The following is a 21,515-nucleotide window of genomic DNA, read 5'->3' as shown; positions in this document are numbered from 1 at the left end:
TTGCGACATCTGTAACTCCAAATCGCGATATCTACAACACCAAATCGCGATATCTACAACTCCTAATGGTGAAATTTACATATTCTAATCGCGACATCCAGAACTTCTAATTGCGACATCCACAAATCGATTTCTGGTTTTAATTATCTAAAATATAAGACTGATCCAAGATCAGTTCTAGTATTTAAATTAGTTTCTAAAACTGGGTATATAAATATAGAAATATTTATATCAATAAAACTGGGTATTATTAAGATTGGGTTTGATAAAAGTTAAAATATCACCAATAAAAATCCTACATTATTGGCTTGAACCGTCTCTAAATTAATCTACGGCGACATAGTAACCCTGGAATAATAACCTCTATTTCTATTTATCGTCCAACTATCATCGATATTACCGATTTTACGAAAAATTTTGAAAAACAAATATAATCAACCTAATATTATATTTATAGAAGCAGCTCCACCAAATGTTATGAAAGTTAATAAATTTGTCAGGAAATCCAATCGAGTTTTCTAGTTTGTAGAGAGTTAATTCAATGTGTTGTTTTCTGGGTTTGTAGTAAAATTGATTTTAGTTGTAGAGTAAGAGAAATTAAATATGTAGATTTTTGTATGATATTACTTCAGACACGATTATGGCACAAAGAAACTTTTTTTTGGTTAAAACTCGAGTGGTTGAAGTCACAGGTGTTAGTTGATATCGATTTGTGTTACTTCTTTCAAAACATTTATAAATTAGGCACGTTTCGTCATCAATGGTAGAAAAGAGCAGGACATGACTGACAAGTATGAATACGTTTATTCCATGGATTGTTTCTGTAACAATGGAATGAAATGAAATAGGGTTTAACCACGGCTAATTAAGACTCACCATACACTGTTCTATGAAATGAAATAAAAAGGGGTTTAACGTCCCACTGTTCTGCTCCGAACTGGGCTAATGAAGACGGGCATACGCCACACAGTGTGCTATGAGGAAAATTATGCTCAGACAGTGGCACTACGGCCTACTCTTATATCGAATTCCAACTGCCAAGGGATCTTTTACGTGCACGCCAATGTTTATACGAGACCTCGGTTTTTCGTCCCATCCGAACGATTAGACATTTGTCCTCGTCGGGCCCTCCGTCCTGCATCACTGACAAGGGGGAACCACGCCTGAAAATCTGGATGAACTTTCTCGGCCAATGCAGGGACCGAACACCCGACCTCCGGGCTAGCGAGCCAGCGTCTTACCCACTTAGCCACCGTGGCCCTCGCTGAACTATGAGTAAAATGTCGACCGTACAGTGAATTTCGGCCTACTCGTCATTGAATATCTACGTCAATTTTATATACGTGCAGGATAATGTGTATGCGGCTTCTCGATAATTAGTTAATTCTTTTGACTGTTTTTATATGCCTACATGGAAATATGGTCGTATATTGCCGTCAACTACGCCCGCCTGTCCGTCGAATACAATTTCTTGTGAAAGCTCTACAGACTACATTGTTTTTTTATCTGATAATTTTTAGTTATGTTCCTTGTTTCACTTTGTAGAACCCTGTGAATGCGCTAACGACAAAAAATTACCTTTCGATATGTATGAATACCAGTGTCTTGTAGATGTTCCCATTAACTACAAACGAATAAATGTTGGGGTGGGATGGCGTCTTCCCTTGCATTCGATTCCTTATAAATAAATTCAATCCATATAGAGATATTTGTATTTTTGTATACTGAGTTCAGTTGGTATAAAACCATTAAATGAACAATGGCTAGTCAAATCTATTGACATTTAGAACATGTGGCGTTTTAACGGGTCGAAGTTCAATTGAATTGATCTTAGTATCAATTCGTCCGCGACAAGAGTATAACTGTTTTCTCTTCACTTTGTAAGAATGAGAGAGAGAGAGAGAGAGAGAGAGAGAGAGAGAGATGGGGTTTAACGTCCACTCGACACAAACTAGGTCATTTCGGGACTAACATATGGTTTAATTTTATTTACATAATTCGTTTGCGCGTAGGGGTCTTTAGCAGTGGGAGAAAACCGGAGGCCCCGGAGAAAACCCACGAGGTTGGACAGGCGACCCTACTCCTTGTCACGTACAACCGGGGATTCGAAACCACGCCAGTCGACTCAATGACAGACTTTATGATACAGCGCGTGCACGCTAACCATTCAGCCATCCAACCCCCGTAAGAATGAGACCGAAAAAAGAAAACATATTTGGTAAGAAAAAAGTAAGGGATACCTGATGTAGAAGAGACAATGACAGCACAGTGGACGCTTTACGCCCGGCCCCTGCAATGTCTACTTTCAAGACCATTTGGTAGAAATGTTTGGGAAAAATATGAGGAAGAATATTCGGGATAATTTCAGTGATATTTGGAGGGTAAACCCATCTCTACGCAATAGATACAACAACCAATAAAAAGTTAAACAAAACTGAGTATTAATTTTAAAAAATATATGTACGTAAGCGGCGTTTTATAAATGAAATGAAATGAAATGGGGCTTAACGTCCTACTGTTCTGCTCCGAACTGGGCTAATGAAGAGGGGCATACGCCATACAGTGTCCTATGAGGGAAATTTTGCCTGGACAGCGGCACTATGGCCTACTCTTATATCGAATTCCAACTGTCAAGGGATCTTTTACGTGCACGCCAATATGTACACGGGACCTCGGTTTTTCGACCCATCCGAACGACTAGACAGCCGTTCTTGTCAGGCCCTCCGTCCTGCATCGCAGGGTTTACCAAGAACCATGTGTAATATAATGAATTATACGAGAATGTAATCAGGTTTGATCAACTGATGTATTATGTATCATATCTTATGATACTATTACTTCATCAAGGGAGGAATACATCAAAATAAATATATAATTGAAAGGTACAAATCATATTATACCAATCGTGCATGTTATAGTCGATTCCCGGACCTCAAGATGTCATTTCTAAAATATTTCATTGTCTGAGACGCTTCGAATGGTGTTTTTGTTTGTACAGAATTGATAATTTTTATATGTACACTTGTTTAATATCGGTGACCGTATGTACGTAGGTATCAGAAATTGTTAGTATGGTTCGATAAAATCATTGAGGTGCACTGGCGAGACCAAAGGGCACAAATAGAGTAGTGGTAGTAACAGTAGTTCTAGGCGCCGCGGTGTTTGACGAGAAATTCCCTCATGCTTGTATAACCTCGTGTCCCCTGGTCAGTTGTGCACGGAAAATAGTCTTGTTGTTCGGATGGGACAAAAATCCGAGGCCTCGTGCACGTAAAACCACCAGCGGAGTTTAAATGCGATAAAGGATTTTCCCGCATAGCAAAAAACATGTAGATTGTGTATGCCTGTTTAATAAGAAAAGCATAAAACTCGGCTTCATTTTGGTTCGTCCTTATTTCAATAAATAATTATTAGCCAATTCCTTCAGATAGTTCGAATTATTCTTATTATAACGGATTTGTCTTTAAATTCTAATCGTATTCGACTGATAATGGCGGTCGCCAGATTTGACTTAAAGCAATAAATTAACTGTATTGATATAAATATATTGGATATGAGTCAAGTGAATGTTGTATTGTCACACCTGTGACAACCTGTTGGCCAGGTCGACATTCAACACAATAAATAACTAATCAACATGTTGTACCTAATACAGGTGAAACACCAACAACGCCTTTACCTGTGAATAACTAATAAATAACTCAAATACTTTAAAGTGACGAGCTTGGTTTTCTTAGAATGCATGGTTTACATTTTAATGACCTTATATCACTGGATATATGCTAAAGGGAGTTTTAATTTTTTTAATGAAAAATAAGAGAGATAGAGAGAGAGAGAGAGAGAGAGAGAGAGAGAGAGAGAGAGAGAGATGGGGTTTAACGTCCACTCGACACAAACCAGGACATTTCGGGACTAACATATGGTTTAATTTTATTTCTATACCGTACTCCTTGTCACGTACAACCAGGGAATCGAAACCACACCAGTTGACTCATTGACAGACCTTATAATAGCGCGCACGTGCTAACCATTCCCCCCCCACCCTTGATGAAAAATAAAAAAAAATATCAGAGATATCTACACACGTGAATTCAAGAAAACAAACAAACTGAAGTGGGGTTTAACGTCCTAATTTGCTGCAACAATCGGGTAAGAAATATGGGCATGCGCCATACAGTGTGCTATACGGTTGTATATATTTGCCCGGACAACCGCGTTACCGCCTAATCTTCAGACTGGCACGAGTTCGTTTGCGTGAACGAGATCTCAAATTTCAGGCCCATGAAATCAACAAAATATTTACATGTAATTATCCAATCAATAATTACTCACAAAGTTAAAAAGAAGACGCTTCGTTTGTTTTATTGAATGTTCAACAATAAATATTTAAGATGATTTTATCTAGTTAAACACACACAAAACTGTTGACGAGAAACGCATCATTATTTATAGAATAATCAGAAAAATTAAATCATTAATCATATTTCTCTTCTTAAAATACTGTTGAATAAAATCTATAAATACTATTGAATCTAGAAATACTGTTGATTATGAGAGAGAGAGAGAGAGAGAGAGGGAGAGAGAGATGGGTTTAACGTCCACTCGACACAAACTAGGTCATTTCGTTACTAACATATGGTTCAATTTTATTTCAATAATTCGCTTGCACGTAGGGGTCTTTAGCAGAGGGAGGAAACTGGAGGACCCGAAGAAAACCCACGAGGTTGGACAGGCGACCCTACTCCTTGTTACGTACAAACGGGGATTCCATACCACGCCAGTTGACTCAATGACAGGCCCTACGATACAGCGCGCACGTGCTAACCATTCAGCCATCCACAGCCCCCTGTTGATTATGAAATATACTGTTGATTGTTAAAATACTGTTGAATAAAAACAATACTGTTGAATAAAAACAATACTGTTGAATATAAAAATGTTGAAATTGTTTAGGCTTCAGATGTCATAGACATTATAAATTAGATCTTTCTTTACACAACAAGCACAAAATCAACTCTGTAGTCCCACGGATGGCTTGGATTCGGCTTGGATTTAAATATGATTTCATTGATTGATTTTTAAATGACGTCGTAAGCGGAGATTAACCGAAAATTTTAAATCGAGGCTGAATGATAGAGTGTACGAAGCGATGCCGCTATTGAGCGAGGCCGCATGTCAGTCAATTTGATTGAAAGTTCGATATACACGGCCTTGATATTATGTTTAGTTGTGGTTAAAATGAGAGTTTGGATGTCGGTATTATACGCTCTATTGTCACTTGCGTTTACAGAAAAATTATGGAAATTGATAAACATCGCAGCTAACATCACCCCAGTTGAATTGCAGTTCCATTGGATCACTGTTTCCTATTTGTCTGCTTCAGGAGTTACGTAGGCCTACCAGTTACAGCACAAGAATACACGCAGGCTAACAAGAAGTCGGCTATAATTATGTCTCATTGATTTGATCCATTCCTTTCAAACTTTCGCTTCTTATCTATATATTAAAAGTCTTATTTTTAATTTGTAGTAAAAATAAATGTGATACGAATTGAATTGCAACCCCGTCTCAAACCGTATAGGCTAACGGTACCACATTCATTGAAAACGTTACTTGATAATAGGAATTATGTAGGTGGAGTTAACGATCGGCCATTGTCGGAGATGGTGATGAGAGGGTTTGTTTCCTATTTCTAGTCAAAAATTAAAATGTTGATAACTTTGTTCAGAATAAAGTAATTTAACTGAAATTTTCTATATATTCTTCTTTCATCATCTATTTTTGAACTGTTATAGCAAGAATGGCCAACTCCCTATTAAAATCTCCCATAGTATCTTTAAAATTATTGAATATAAAAATGCTGTTGAATATCAAAATAGTGTGGAATAGTGTTAGATGACGTTACGGTTTTTTTTCAGTGACGCCATATCGTCATGTGACGTCATTGTTAATTCAATGCGCTCAATAATATTGTATTCACGCGCCTCTCTCTATAATGACTAATTCTACGAGAAAACATATTCTTACGCTGCTGTTTAATGAAAAATAAATTGTTAAATAACTGAGATTAGTTGGCTTGACGTGGCTCACCAAACAAAAACTTGTTCGAAACCGTGGGTGTGATCCATTAACTGGCTAGTTACTAAGATATAGGCATTCCAATTTCAGGTTTAAGCACCGTGGATAGAAGCGAACGCTCTTACCAAGTGATAGACCAATAATTTGAACGACGATAATTCGGCGAGAATAGAATTAATTTGAATAGTTTATAAAACATTTATTATTCTAGCATTGAATCACTTGATCATGCATCTTACGTCCGATCCTCGAGGAATGTTGAACAAATAAAAACCTGTCTAGTGTAACGATCTTTTGTGTAATGTTCAACTTGATCGACTACACAAACACAGAGAAATATAATTATTATCTAGCAATTACCTTATTAGGAAATGATGCGCATGACAAATCACAGAAATCAGATAAAAAGGATGTTTCAAGATGTCTTATCTTAATTAGAGGATGGCTATGGTGGGAATAGGAAAACGGCGTTTTTTGGGGGTTTTTCACTAATGCTATATGTTCACAGAAAGATACAAGTATTTGTATCTTATCATTAACACACTTATATGGATATACTACTTCTGAATTTTATTAACATGCTACGTTTCAATACACATACAGGTATCATTATTTGCTTGATAACGATACCTGTATGTGTATTGAAATGTTTGCTTGATAACGATACCTGTATGTGTATTGAAACGTTTGCGTGATAACGATACCTGTATGTGTATTGAAACGTAGCATGTTAATAAAATTCAGAAGTAGTATTAATCAAGTGTGTAAATTAAACCGTGAACTATTAGATATTGTCCGAACAATTCAAATAGTGCCAAGAGATTTTATTTATTTATATCTGTGAATGGAAATTTGCAAATGTCTGAACTTATTTTGTTGTTGTTCAAAGGTGGTTTGAAAGCAGAGTTGTCATATGTAGATTAATGGCAATACTGTTTTCAATTCAAATATCAGGCACAAATTGTTCTCTGTAATTCCCGAGAGCCGCAAACTATCACTGAATTTATTCATTATGGTGATTTTAATGTAGAATAATAGATGACTTCCTACCTATACACTACGTGCTTTGATGGTATAATTGGACGAAAAACACATCCAAATTGATTTCTCTGTCAAACGTAGGCTTCAAATCTATCTCAAAACATTTTAATCGCTAGAAAACTTATTTTGAAATAATTACATAAAAATACTTTCGTGGGAATGTATCTTTAATTCTGGCTACGTTTACAAACCCGGACGTTGTTGTGTGTGGCGATAATTGAGACTATTTTCTAGCAGTAATTACGTTCTAATAGTTTTGATTTTCTGTTTGAAATGTTTATTTGTTTGGGTTTTTTTTGGATGAGATGTGATTGTATTCCAAATGAACCGGTCTAATTGTATTCTTATTTGCTCATCAAAACCTCATTTCTCAATTTATATATTTGTGGATTTTTTTTTTGATTTGCAATTCGGGCTGTCTGTAACAATACTGCAAGCTTTTCCTTCTGTTTTTTTAAAAAAAAAAAAAAAGTCATTCCGTCATCGTATAGAAAACTTTGACGTCTCAATTATTATCGCATCGTAGAATACATTCTGGGTTTGATATGATTTTCTCCGAAACAAACATAGCCTCATTTTTTAAATTAGATTTCTATGAATTGTTCTGCAAGATATCACATTGCCTCAATTTAAAAACTTGACGCAACTAACCTAGGATCTGATCTTCCGTTTTACAGTACACTGAAACCCATTGATCAGTTGAAACCCGCTTATTTCATTTTATCATCAATTGCAATGTTCCCCAACACTAGTAACTCAAAAATTACAGTTTCGAGTAGGTCATGTGAAACATTAGATTCCTATAGAATATCTTTAACTGCATTTAACAAGTTGGTTAATTGTCACCGTGGGGAATTCTCAGTAGCTGTTTCTAAAAGCAAAAGTTCATCTCCAGTCAAAATTGTCTAAGCAGTGAGCTTTAATGGTTAAATAATAGTCTTGTTCTATTATCTTGACTTGTCTTAATGTGGCTTGGTCTCAGATGGTGATTATTACTCGCGTCGTTTAGCTGGTGGGTAAGCGATAGTTTTATCACTTGAGGTGTGCGCCATGTCTATAAGCTTACTAACCGTTCATATTTATTTTTGTCTTTATAACGGGATTAACGGTGAGGACACCTGATCGAGTCTAGACCGACCAATGATATAATAGCCTTTTCTTTATTAGTCTGTAATCGTTTACTTTCTGACCCTTCAAACCAACTGCCTGAGTAGAAGCAGAGACTTATTTTAACGTTCATCATGATAAATTATTTAAAATTGAATAAATGCTGTTTAAATTCACTTTGTCAGCTAGTATCTGATTCTATTTACGTCGGTGAGTAATACGATGCTGGCTTATTTACCACAAAATGCCGGGTTCGATCCCGTTGTTGGACGTGAATCATGTACACCGGTACCTTTTCTACGTCATACAGTTTGCTGTGAGGGAAATTGTGCTCGAATTCCAACTGCCAAGGCCTCTTTTACGTATTCGGACCCTCGTTTTTGTTCGTTCTATCCGCACGACTAAACGCTGCGCCACTGTCAAGCAGAAACAACGCTGATTAACACCGTGTTCAAACCCAGAACGTCCTGGATAGTGAGCCAGAATCCTACTGACTGACCGAGAACCCTACTCACTGACCGAGAACCCTGCTGAAATACCGAGAACCATACTCTCTAAACCACCACGAATCCTACGCACTGACCCACCACGGATCCTCTACGCCAAAGAACGTGCAATATTCTTTATGTACTACGTTTTTCGCACGCAGAGTAAACAACTGGATTTTCATGGTAAAATCAAAGTTTATCAGACCATCTGTCGTATAGTAGAAATCGACCCTGTCAAAATCAAATTGATGTAGGATGCACGAGAACATTCATTTATTTAATTTGTCTGTTTTATAGATTTTAATTACTAGTTAATTATCAATAAATTACCAATTATCACCACCTAAAAGTTTTACCACGATATGCCCTGTTTCACACGCACGCAAACCTAACATTGTTTATATAACAAGCATTTTTTATATGAGTAAAATAAATAAATAATATTAGTATATAATGTGAAATATGTTTAAAGGCTCAATACCACTCATGTTGTAACTGAATAATATGTCCTAATCTTTATTCTGGTCAACCAATTGCACTATTTTACAATATTCCAATTAATTGATGATACAAATTTCATCTTAACACACCTAATTTAAATAATTGGAAAAATTTAACTAAATGATTTGAAAAGCCTGACGTAAAACTTTTCAAATGTGACTTGGATTTAAAAATATTTTTGAACCCTCTGGACAAGTAAAATGGATAATTTACACAACAGGTGTTATTGTCCCTTTAAGAAACAGTTTTTATTTGAATTAGTAAAATACCAAGTCCAACTATACTGTGGACAGTGAACCGAGTAATAGCAGTCATCTGGGAATTCAAAAACTGACATCCGCAAATCGATGTGCAATTTTCCAAGTTACTTGAATGGGCGGAGTCCTGGAGAGAGAGAGAGAGAGAGAGAGAGAGTCCTGGACCTTTTTTCGACGAGTAAAGAACAACACGAACGATGAGTAGCGCTTGATACCCAGCTCCTGGTCCAAGAATTAATACACTGTGAAATATGTCAAACATAACTCAATAATGGAAGGGAACACGCGAGAAAAAAAAAGTATAATTGAATTATAAGTCATCAATTATTAGTATCAATTTACTTTTTACAAAATTAACCATGACATAAAGTAGACAATAGTCCTAATAGTTTTGGAGCCACGGGAGTTCCTTAAATTATGTGCAGTAAGACGTTAACTCGCTAAACTGGAAGTCCCTTCCACGATCCCTGTGTTAGCCTGGCTTCACTCCACCCCCTTTTCAATGGTTCAGGACCACGGGCCTGACAAGAAAGACGGATGTCTAGTCCTTCGGATGGGACTGATTAATATATAGAATGATAAACTCATACCAAGTTATTTGGATATTGGATATACTGGGTTATTATATACAATACATACTCTCTCATGCATAATATGAACTCTGATAATATCGACAGAAAATAAGAGACTTTATTATATAAAACCTAAAAATCTTCAAATCGCAAATTAAAAATTAAAAGTTTAATAAAACATCGGGATATATTCTCCATAGTGAATTTCCATAGAAGGCTGTTTTGAAATTAAATTCTATCAGATGATCCTTGAGATAATATCCTGTTTTAAGTGAGACACATGGAATCAGAAATGAAATGAAATGAAATGGGGTTTAACGTCCTACTGTTCTGCTCCTATACTGGGCTAATGAAGACGGGCATACGCCATACAGTGTGCTATGAGAGAAATTTTGCCCGGGTAGCGGAACTATCGCCTACTCTTATATCGAATTCCAACTGCCAAGGGATCTTTTACGTGCATTCTAATGTATACACGGGACCTCGGTGTTTCGTCTCATCCGAAAGACTAGACAGCTGTCCTTGTCAGGCCCTCCGTTCTGCACTGACAAGGGGAAACCACGTCGGAAAATCTGGATAAACTTTCTCGGCCAATGCAGGGATCGAACACCCGACCTACAGGCTAGCGAGCCAGTGTCTTAACCACCTAGCCACCGTAGGCCCCGCAGGGAATCAATAGAGTCGAGTTTATTCATACACCAGAGGATTGTATTTCTTCTTCTATTGAAATGACGAACAAAAACACCTTACTGCAACGGCAGAGAAAAAATATCCTTAACTTATTTGTTATTCAGTGATCGCTGATTGTCATTTTTCTGACAATATGTAATTTTTCCCGACATAATCCAACTTAAAATGTTGGTTATTTAACATTTAATTAAGAAAACAATCTGAACGGTAGATAATTTCTCAATCTGATTATTATCCAGATCTATATTTCGTTTCGTTTTTTTTATATTTTCGATGGCCTACACTACATGAAGATCTGACCGGTTGTAGCGACAAGTCGCTTCAGAGGTCATACGAGCGGCTTTTAACTCTATGACGTCAGTTATTTGATTAACCAATCAGCATTGATGTTACTAGTGGATTACCCACAGTTCCGTGCAAAACACGCCTAAAGCTCGCCGTAACAGACCGTGTCATTTGCTAATCCCTCAGACGTCAATGATAACAAGTCGTCCAGATCCTGGTGTAGTAAAGACAAGTACAACGAAATTTTGAACTATAAATACGAAACGAAAAAGCACCTGTGTTTTAATCAGATTGATAGTTTCCCGACTTGGACTTAATCGGTTTAAAAAATCTTTTGTGAAGATTATGTGTGGCACTTGGTTGTTTTGAACGTATGTTGACAAATTTCAACTGATGATATTAGTTGTAAATACTCAACGGAACTGAACGATTTTTGCAATCTGATTAAAATATAGATCCTATTTCGTTTCGTTTTTTATAGTTCAAAATTTCGTTTTACTTCTCTTTACTACACTAGGATCTGGAAGAGTTGTTATCATCGACGTTTTCTTGATGGTGTTGGGGATAAGCCAATGAAACTGTCTGTTACGGCGAGCTTTAGACTTGTTTTGCACGGAACTGTTGGGTAATCAATTAGAAACATCAATGCTGATTGGTTAATCAAATGTCTGACGTCATAGGGTCAAAAGTTGCTCCTATGACCGCAGACGCGAACTATCGCTACAACCGGCCAGATCTTCATGTAGTGTAGGCCATCGAAAGTATAAAAAACCGAAACGAAATATAGATCTGTATTGTAATCAGATTGTTCATTTTGTAGACCCAACTTCCACAATATTCCAATTTGCAGGGAACTAAAAATTATTCAAATGGGGATCAGTGGATTCAGGACATATCGATTTGAAAATCACTGTAAAATAAAGAATTTGTTTTCTTTTAAAAATTGCAAATTTGCCACGATTGCTTGCTCCGTGTGTCCGTAGAAATAAAATATTACGAGATCGTTTATGTTATTCGATAGTGGAACATGGCGATGGTGGGCTGCAGGTTGGGGAAGGGCGAGGGGGAGGGGGTAGATGGCAAGCAGGACTGAAAGCGAGGAATGGTTTAAAATATTTGAAAACCACGGATGTGGTGCATGTGTACCAAGTAAGAAAATGATGTATTTTTTATGTTTTTTTTTATGTTTTTTGAAGTATATTAATAGTCGTTAGCATGTTTCTATTTAACGTCTAGCCAAGAGAAACGTTTAGCAGGAATTCAAGATGTTAAAACAACAGAGTAGGTAGACATGTACTGGATTAATTTACATTACGTCATAGTATTATACCACCATCATTGTTACCAGTATTGGGTTTTTTGTTTTAGTTTGTAATGACTATTGACAAGTTTAGCAAGATTTGTAATGGGGGTTAATGTCCACTTAACACAAACTAGGTCATTTCGGAACTAACACATGGTTCAATTTTATTTCAATAATTCGCTTTAGCAGTGGGAGGAAACCGGAGGGCCGGAGACAACCCAAGCGGTTGGACAGGCAACCCTACTCCTTGTCACGTACAACCGGGGAATCGAAACCATGCCAGTTGACTCAATGACAGACTTTATGTTACAGTGCGCACATGCTAATCATTAAGCCCCCCCCCCCCCGTACTAGATAGACTCGATGATTAGATTTGAAGATTGTTGTTTGAAACAAAATGATCAAAGTGTGTTAATGGTGTGGAGTGGGACAGTTAGTGGGGTGGAGTGGGACAGTTAGTGGGGTGGTGTGGGGTGGGGCAGTTAGTTGGTGGTGTGGGGTGGGGCAGTTAGTGGGGTAGGGTGATGTGGAATGGGGCAGTTAGTGGGGTACGGTGGTGTGTTACAGTTAGCTACCATCTGTTTATATTGTGTGCCTTTAAGATGGGGTGGGGTGGGCTGGACTGGGCTAGGTGGTCTATTGGTTTAACGCGTGTATGTTAAATCTTTAGGTCTATTGTTTAGTCAAATGGCATGGTTTCGATTCACAGATTGTATTTGACAAGGAGTAGGGTCGCTTGTCCAACCTCGTGGGTTTTCTCCGAGTTCTCCGTTCGAATCGGACAGTGGTACAGGTCGATGGGTGGGCTTTTTGAATGGGTTGACAACCTGAGATCCCGTCTACACGTTGACGTGTACAAAAATGAACCCTTAACAGGTGAAATTCGAAATAAAAGTATAGGCCTACTGTAGCGCCGCTGTCGGGGTAAACGAAAAGGCCCATAGCACATTGCATGACATATGCTCGTCATAGTCAGAATAGAAAGAGGTCATTTTAATTCAGTAATATTATTTATTACATGTCACGTGGAGTTTAGTCTATAATATGTTCCATACCTAATAAGGAAACTAATTTACATTGTCATTTATGCCATTCAGAAAATTGATCATTGTAATTAGTCGACTAGCATTTATTACATTTCAACAAACTAAATTAAATTTATACGCTGACTCGAAGCAGAATTGTCATTGGTATGTTCTGCTTTACATAACATTGATCGTTATTTATAAATAACATGAATATTAGTTTACAATAAAGTTTACAATAGAGCCAATAATACTGGATGATTGAATAATATTAAACTACAATAAATGACAAACTGAGAGCTGCAGCTACTCTGTTATATAACCTTCATAAACATAACGTCTAAATAGGGCCTCAAAAACAATATAAAATATCATCGTCATCATCATCATCATCATCATCGTCTTCCTCCTCCTCATCATACTATGATAATCCCGACCGAACCCGATACGATCAAGTTAATTAGCTATGTGGGTAAGACGCTGGTTCGCTAGATTGGAGGTCGCGGGTTCGATCCCGGTGTTGACCGAGAAAGTTCATCGGGATGTTCCGGCGTGGTTTCCTCCTTGAGAATGGAGCAGGACGGAGGGCCTAGCAAGGACAACGCGACAAGGAGTAGGGTCGCCTGTCCACCTCTTATGTTTTCTCCGCGTCCTCCGGTTTTCTTCGCGCCCTCCGGTTTCCTTCCACTGCTAAAGACCCCTACGCGCAAGCGAATTATTGAAATAAAATAGAATCGTATTTTAGTCTCGAAATGGCCGTCTTCATTAGTTCTGTCGGGACAGAACAGGAGGACGTTAAACCCCATTTCATTTCACTTCTATAGGAGACAGCTTATAATATTAGTCACCCGTTTGTCGTGTAATTTGTACACGAGGAGCAGTCCATTTGCTGATTACACTATTTTTCTTGAATACACTATTTTGTCTATAACGTTTTTTAGGACTTCGAATTCTGTCTTATGGTTTGGATTGTTCGTACTTGGTTTTATTTTATTTTTATCACCACCATTTCCATTAATGCTGGGAACTAGAAAACATTTACTAACATATGGAATTTCCTACTTTCTCTAAAAACTGATGGACTCGGGTCACGATACCATTTATGTCAAATTATATTTTATTCTTATAGTAAGTTTCTTATCAATGAAATTAAATGGGGTTTAAAGCGCCAGTCCCGATAATATTTTGGAAAATAAAACTTCCTCTACCTTAGGGCCGAGCAACTAACTCAATATATGGGATACGTTTTCAAACTACTTAAAGCGAGAATTTCATATTTTCTAAAAAAACGTCAAAACATAATTATTTCTATGTCTTTTGCTCAATAGGTTATCAACTCACTATTATACGATCATAGGTATCATTCTCACACTTAAAAATCATTCACCCCGGAAATAATAACACAATTACCTCCCTTGTTTTCCTATCCCCCCACCCCATGGAATAGCTATCTTCAAATGTTTGAATTTGAAGTTAAAAATGATATTTTTGCCAATTTCCTAACTGGCAATAGTAATTATAGGATTATTCTTTAACAAGGTAGGGCTGTTTATAACCATCTATTTTAAGGCTTTATTTTAATACATTTTAAAAATATAACTTAAAAATACGAAATTATCGCTTTAAACCTGTCCTTCGTTATCAAGTACAGCACATAGGTCATTCACTGTATAGACCTCTAAAGGAACGGGAATCGAATATCAGGTCACCCAAAGAAGAAATTGACCCGAAATCTTAAAAGGGTTAGTGTCCGGCCGGATAAGCAGTTTTGGCGTACACGTCCAAACGACTCAATATTTTGAGCTGAAATTTTGAGACAAGGTAAATACACCACTCCTCTAAATTTTGGCTCTTAAATGTCATACATACTCGGACTTTTATTTTCGAGATTCTGTTCAAATCGGGATAGTTCCTTTAACGTACGTTCGATCCCTGCATTGGCCGAGAAAGTTCATCCAGATTTTCCGGCGTGGTTTCCCCTTGTCAGTGATGCAGGACGGAGGGCCTGACAAGGACAGCTGTCTTGTCCTTCGGATGAGACGAAAAACCGAGGTCCCGTGTATACATTGGAATGCACGTAAAAGATCCCTTAGCAGTTGGAATTCGATATAAGAGTAGGCGAAAGTGCCGCTGCCCGGGCAAAATTTCCCTCATAGCACACTGTATGGCGTATGCCCGTCTTCATTAGCCCAGTATAGGAGCAGAACAGTAGGACGTTAAACCCCATTTCATTTCATTTCCTTTAACGTACCACTGCACAAGCCGGGCTAATGAAATTAGACACTCTCCATATTGTAGCCGTTAAAACTTGTTCAAAGAGATTTAAAACGAGGTTAAAACCGTATATCGGTAATCTTTATAAAAACTAGCGTATTATCAATGTCGATATCATAAATACGTTGGATTTGAACTTACACAAAGACCATTATTGTATTTTTATAGAGCCTTTTTATAAGAAATACTTGAGTCGTGATTATGTAGAATAATTCCTATGAGTTATGACTGGTCACAGTTCAATATGCGATTGTTTGTTTTGTTGGTGTAATTATTATGAATTCTGTGTTCATCATTGTGGCTTACTATACAATATTTTGTAGAGAGAACGCGACATCTGGTCCACGCATGTTAGGCTAAAACAGAAAATATATTTCCGTTATGTGGGTTATTTTTTGTTTCGTTAATAATTATGTTTCAAATTTCAAGACAAGGATATACTTACACAAAGATTTTTTTTTAATTACCGGTGTCGGTGGTTACTTTCAAATTTTGAATTTTAACAAGTTCGCGTGGTTTTATATTTATACATGTAAAGAGAAATTGTTTTCTTTAATTTTATTCACCAATTTGTTAATCATTAATCGATCTCCAATGTTGTTTTGTTTTTCTATAAATGTAACCACTACACGAACGAATAAGGAATCTTTAGCTAAACCATGTTTGATTTAAGCGAATCGAAATACTCTTTTTTTTCTCTGAAATATCCAACTAATTCCCGATGCTGAAGAGGAGTCGAGATGCGTATAAATTTCAATATGTCCCAGAGCCTTTTCAATAAAGATTGGTGCCTGTACAGTCATGTAAATAGAGATAAGTAGAATTGATGTTGGAAATTCAGAACTTTATGATTATTATAGTAACTAATCATGGCCTATATTATAATTCTGGCCTATATAATTCTAGACCATAATTATAATTCTGGCCTATATATAATTCTGGTCAATATAATTATGACCTATATATAATTCTCTGGCGTATATAATTCTGGCCTATATATAATTCTGGCCTATATTATAATTCCATAATTGTACTGTAGAGGCATGATGGCACAGTAAGTTCTGGGTTGGCCCGCGAAGTAGCACGTCCTACGTACGATACCCTTGTGCCCAGAAAATTCTTCTTTCGGATGGAACAGAAAAACGGGATAATAAATGTTTTCTTTCAACGACCATAATAATAAGAACCTGCGATATTTCACGCAAGCTCCTTATGAACACCATTGTTTCGAGAAAACAATTTCAAATGAGATTATTAAAAAACAAAAAAGACATAAATAATAAGCAGGAATGATGATTATAGAGAAATGTACCTCATTAAATATTCAGTTTCTTATTGTTTGGCAAATATATATTATAATGAAAATCGATGGAAATGTTGATAAAAAAGAAAATTCTCCAATTTAAAAATAATTATCTATTTCTATTAAACAACAAGTTCTATTCCCTACACATGTTTCACATTTTGTTAAAAGGGGGTTCTTCTAGTAATACAATATACAAAGAAGGAAGGCTGCTCAACAAATCATAGCGTGAACAAACAATTCATATCGAGATAATATACAAGAAGTATCCGGAGAGAGGTGGTGGGTGGTCGAGTAGTCTAGTGTGTGCACTAAGATCATAAGGTTTGTCAAGGAGTAGAGTCGCCTGCTCGACCTTGTGGGTTTTCTACTGGTCCTCCGGTTTACTCCCACTACTTAAGATACCTACGCGGTTAGATCATAAGGTTTGTCAAGGAGTAGGGTCACCTGCTCGGCCTTGTGGGTTTTCTCCTTGTCCCCCGGTTTACTCCCACTGCTGAAGACACCTATGCGGTTAGAGCATAAGGTCTGCCATTGGGTCAAATTGTAAGTGACAATGAGGAGGGTCACCTGTCAAACCTCGTGGGTTTTCTCTCCGTCCTCCGGTTTCCTCCCACTGCTAATCGTGTATTTTAATTGTGAATGCATTTTTTTGTAATTTAATTGTAAGTGACAATGAGTAGGGTCACCTGTCAAACGTCGCGGTGTTTCTCCCGGTCCTCCGATTTCCCCTCCCTGCTAATCGTGTATATTATCTGTGAATGAATATTTTGTAATTTAATTGTAAATGCGTATATATATTCTATGCATAGATATTGTAATAAAGGTATCTAAAAACAACCAGAAAAGAACCCCAATCCAACCCAGCAACCTGTCGATTTTCCAACATATGGAATTATTAATACCAATTTTAAAATAATTATTTCAGATCTCGGGAATGTTGATACTTATTACAATATGCTCTACTTCACCGATTCGTTATATTCCCCATGTTATCGAATCGTATAAGCCATAAAGTTCCCTGAAGAGAAAGGCGTTCATAAAGACAGACTAATAACTTCAAAGCAATGTCATATAATCTCACGGCCCATTAACTTCTAAAAACTTTTCTGACTAATTTTATTACTAAGTCAATGTGCAACAGCTTTCTCTATTTGTAATCAAATCCAACCTATAAACCCAGCGATGTATTTTTACAGTAAATATTACACAATATTATAAAGCTGACAATATGTGATATTGGCCGTACACGGAGGCTAAAAGGTGATTAATGATTGTTTTGTTAGAGGGTATTGTCGAGAGAGAGAGAGAGAAATGGGGTTTAACGTCCACTCGACACAAACTAGATCATTTCGGGACTAACATATGGTTTTAATTTTATTTCAATAATTCGCTTGCGCGTAGGGGTCTTTAGCAGTGGGAGGAAACCGGAGGACCCGGAGAAAACCCACGAGGTTGGACAGGCGACAGGGTATTGTCGAGATTGGAGGGTATTAAAGGTTGGTTTTTAGGCTCTTGTTTGGCCCATAAGAGATCCGAGGGTATTGTCGAGATTGGAGGGTATTAATGGTTGTTTTAGCCTCCTTGTTTAGCCCATAAGAGATCCGAGGGTACTGTCGAGATAGGAGGGTATTAATGGTTGTTTTTTTTAGCCTCCTTGTTTAACCCATAAGAGTTCGGGGGGTATTGTCGAGATTGGAGGGTATTAATGGTTGTTTTTAGCCTCCTTGTTTAGCCCATAAGAGATCGGAGGTATTGTCGAGATTGGGGAGTATTAATGGTTGTTGTTTGGTACATAAGAGATCAGAGGGTATTGTCGAGATTGGAGGGTATTAATGGTTGTTTTCTAGGCTCTTGTTTGGCCGATAAGAGATCCGAGTCCGGGGGTATTAAAGGTATTTTAGACTCTTGTCTCACCCGTGTGAGTTCGAAAGATATTCAAGGTATTTGAGACTCTTTGTGCTGAAGTGTATTAAAGTTCCTTAGACCTTTCTTGGGAAAAACGATATCAAGGGGTATTAAAGGTTCTTGTTAGCCTTGCTAATTTCATTTTAAAAAGTATTATACTTAGTCGATATGAACGATGTATTCTCTACCTTGTAACCGTTGAGGGACTTTTCGAACCACTATCAAAATAATTTAGTAATTGTTCTTCCGTAAGTATGCGTTGTAGTTTATCACTCTATCGAGTTACTAATTGCTTCTGAAGGTGTATGATTTGTTTTCGGTATAATGGATACATACTTGCTATTAATGGCCGGTGGGGTGGACGACAAACATACCTGGCTAGGGGTTTGATGTAACAAGTTTATCACCGAATAATTTAAATATTTTAAAGATGATTCCAAAAATAAATATAACTTACATACTAAGATATCCTTTGACGTAATCATCAATTATGCTGACGTATCCCACAAATAAATAACACACAAGATAAGTGACGAAGTACACAATATTAACACAAATATGTTTGGAAGTTAAGTTCTGTCGTTATTCCACGCACTTTAACCCATAAATCCACCCTTATAGACAATTTGAGTGCCACGTATTTTTAGGAATTGCACCAGCAGTACGTTATATATAGTCGAGTAAAACTACCTAACGACAGACTCTTTTAAAACCAGCCGACTTATTCCACTGTTTAATTAATATAGGTGTATCAATAGTTAAATTTGTTCGTCAACTATATTGTGGTGTCGGTTGAGCGAGCTTGTTAAGAAATCTAGTAGCAGCTGTGGCTTCTGTGTGACTATTGAAGTTTGAGCACGTTGGATGGTATGTATAGGAGTATTAAAGTTAGACTGTGTTGGATGGGGTTCTCAAACCAGTAAAATGACATGCGGATAGCTTGCTATAGACTTGTATATCGACATCCGCTACGATTCCATCGCCTTGTTCTTCTCGCATCAAAGGCATATCACGCCGTTCTCTCTACTCGAAATGGTGGTAAAATTTGAGTGAATTTTTCTTCTCCCGTGGAGAAAGCGGAAGGGTTTTTATGATAGAGCTTTGAGGTGTATATGAAGTGTTTATTTGGTTTGTTTATCTAATTAACACGTGGCATTCAATAAATTGTATATCTTTATCTTAACAAAACGTTTAATTTAAAGTTAAATTTAATTAGTAAGTGATGTAACGTCTCGTTAAAACGCCGGTCACGTGGAGATAAACTTATGTTAATGTTGATTTCTTGATTTCTATGGGAACCTAGTCGGTCGGATGGTATGAAAACCCGTTGTCCACCCGAATACACTTTGGCGTCCATGTACAAGAACCCTTGACAGTTGGAATTTGAGCAAGTATTTTCTAGCCCTAACTCTAACCCTAGGTTGTAAACACCATACTAGTCCAGTTGTATATCAGATAATGACGATGCATTTAGGCAAATGAAGTTTAGCGCACCACTCTCTTTACCAACCGGGCTAATGAAGATGATCGTGCACCATGCAGTGTGTTAAGAGAGACATTTTACCAGAACATTGTTATTTCCGCCTACTTGTCATTAAATTTCACATTTTTTATGTGAACTGTCGTCCCATTCGTACACTAGAAGTTGTTGCACCACATCACTGACAAGGGAAAGCACGCTGCAAAAGAAAAACAAACCATAAAACGAATGAGGAACTTTCTCTTTCCTCACCGGCATCGAAATCACCGGGCATGTGATGATACTTGAAACCGGGATCCCCTATTTATTGAGACAGAGAATTTACTCACTGATCCGCGGTTCAAGTCTCAAGACAAACGGTCCTGTCATTGAGTCAACTGGCGGGGTTTCGATTCCCCGGTTGTACGTGACAAGGAGAAGGGTCGCCTGTCCAACCTCGTGGGTTTTCTCCGGGTACTTCGGTTTCCTCCCATTGCTAAAGACCCCTACGCGCAAGCGAATTATTGTAATGAAATTGAACCATTTGTTCGTCCCGAAATGACCCGGTTTGTGTTGAGTGGACGTTAAACCCCATTTTCCTCGCTCTCTCTCAAGACAAACGTTTTAATCGAGGTAATCCCACTCACAAGTATTACTCTAGATACAGTGGTTCTCAACATTTTTTTGTTTTGCCAACGGCACACCTTGGAACACATGAAAAAAATAGCGGCACACCTAGTCAAGTATATACAAAAAATATTTGTATTTTGCAAAATAAAAACATGGCAAGTCCTAGACGGCATACAACCGTAGACACAGATTAGCCATAGCCACATAGAATAACCCTAACTAAATTAAGAAAAACACGGTTATGAACTTACTTTATTGCGGTGTTTCGAATTATCATCAGTCAAATAAAGGATTTCTTTAGTGAGAAATTTTCTAAGGGTTTCGTTCAAAATTTCGCGGCACACTTAGAAAGATCTCACGGTACACTGGTTGAGAATCACTGCTCTAGATTTACAGAAGAAGGTGGAATGACAGCTTTAAGTTTATCGTGGAATCTAACATTACACATCTTAATGTATTTCCATCATTCAATAATATTAACACGTGCCAAATATTCCATCTATAAGACATAGATATCTTCATCCTTTTTAAAACTTATCACCAACAAATATGCTAATGGTGAAAGCAGCAAACTTCACTGTGAGTCTAGCCATA

At 37.3% G+C, this 21,515-nt stretch overlaps 1 long non-coding RNA gene across 1 annotated transcript in view; it reads right to left on the bottom strand.

Annotated features, from left to right (window-relative positions):
- Window positions 1–19,628, bottom strand: part of LOC126818818 (uncharacterized) — a 152,223-nt gene extending 132,595 nt beyond the window's left edge. Inside the window, exon 1 of the long non-coding RNA XR_007679340.1 lies at window positions 19,290–19,628. This is a non-coding gene — a long non-coding RNA (uncharacterized LOC126818818). The remainder of the gene's footprint in view (window positions 1–19,289) is intronic.
- Between the last annotated feature and the right edge of the window lie 1,887 nt (window positions 19,629–21,515).

Source organism: Patella vulgata, chromosome 4 (genome assembly GCF_932274485.2).
Source record: "Patella vulgata chromosome 4, xgPatVulg1.2, whole genome shotgun sequence".
NCBI lineage: Eukaryota > Metazoa > Mollusca > Gastropoda > Patellidae > Patella > Patella vulgata.
The sequence above is the reverse complement of the archived record's forward strand: the minus strand, read 5'-3'. Positions and strand labels throughout refer to the sequence as shown.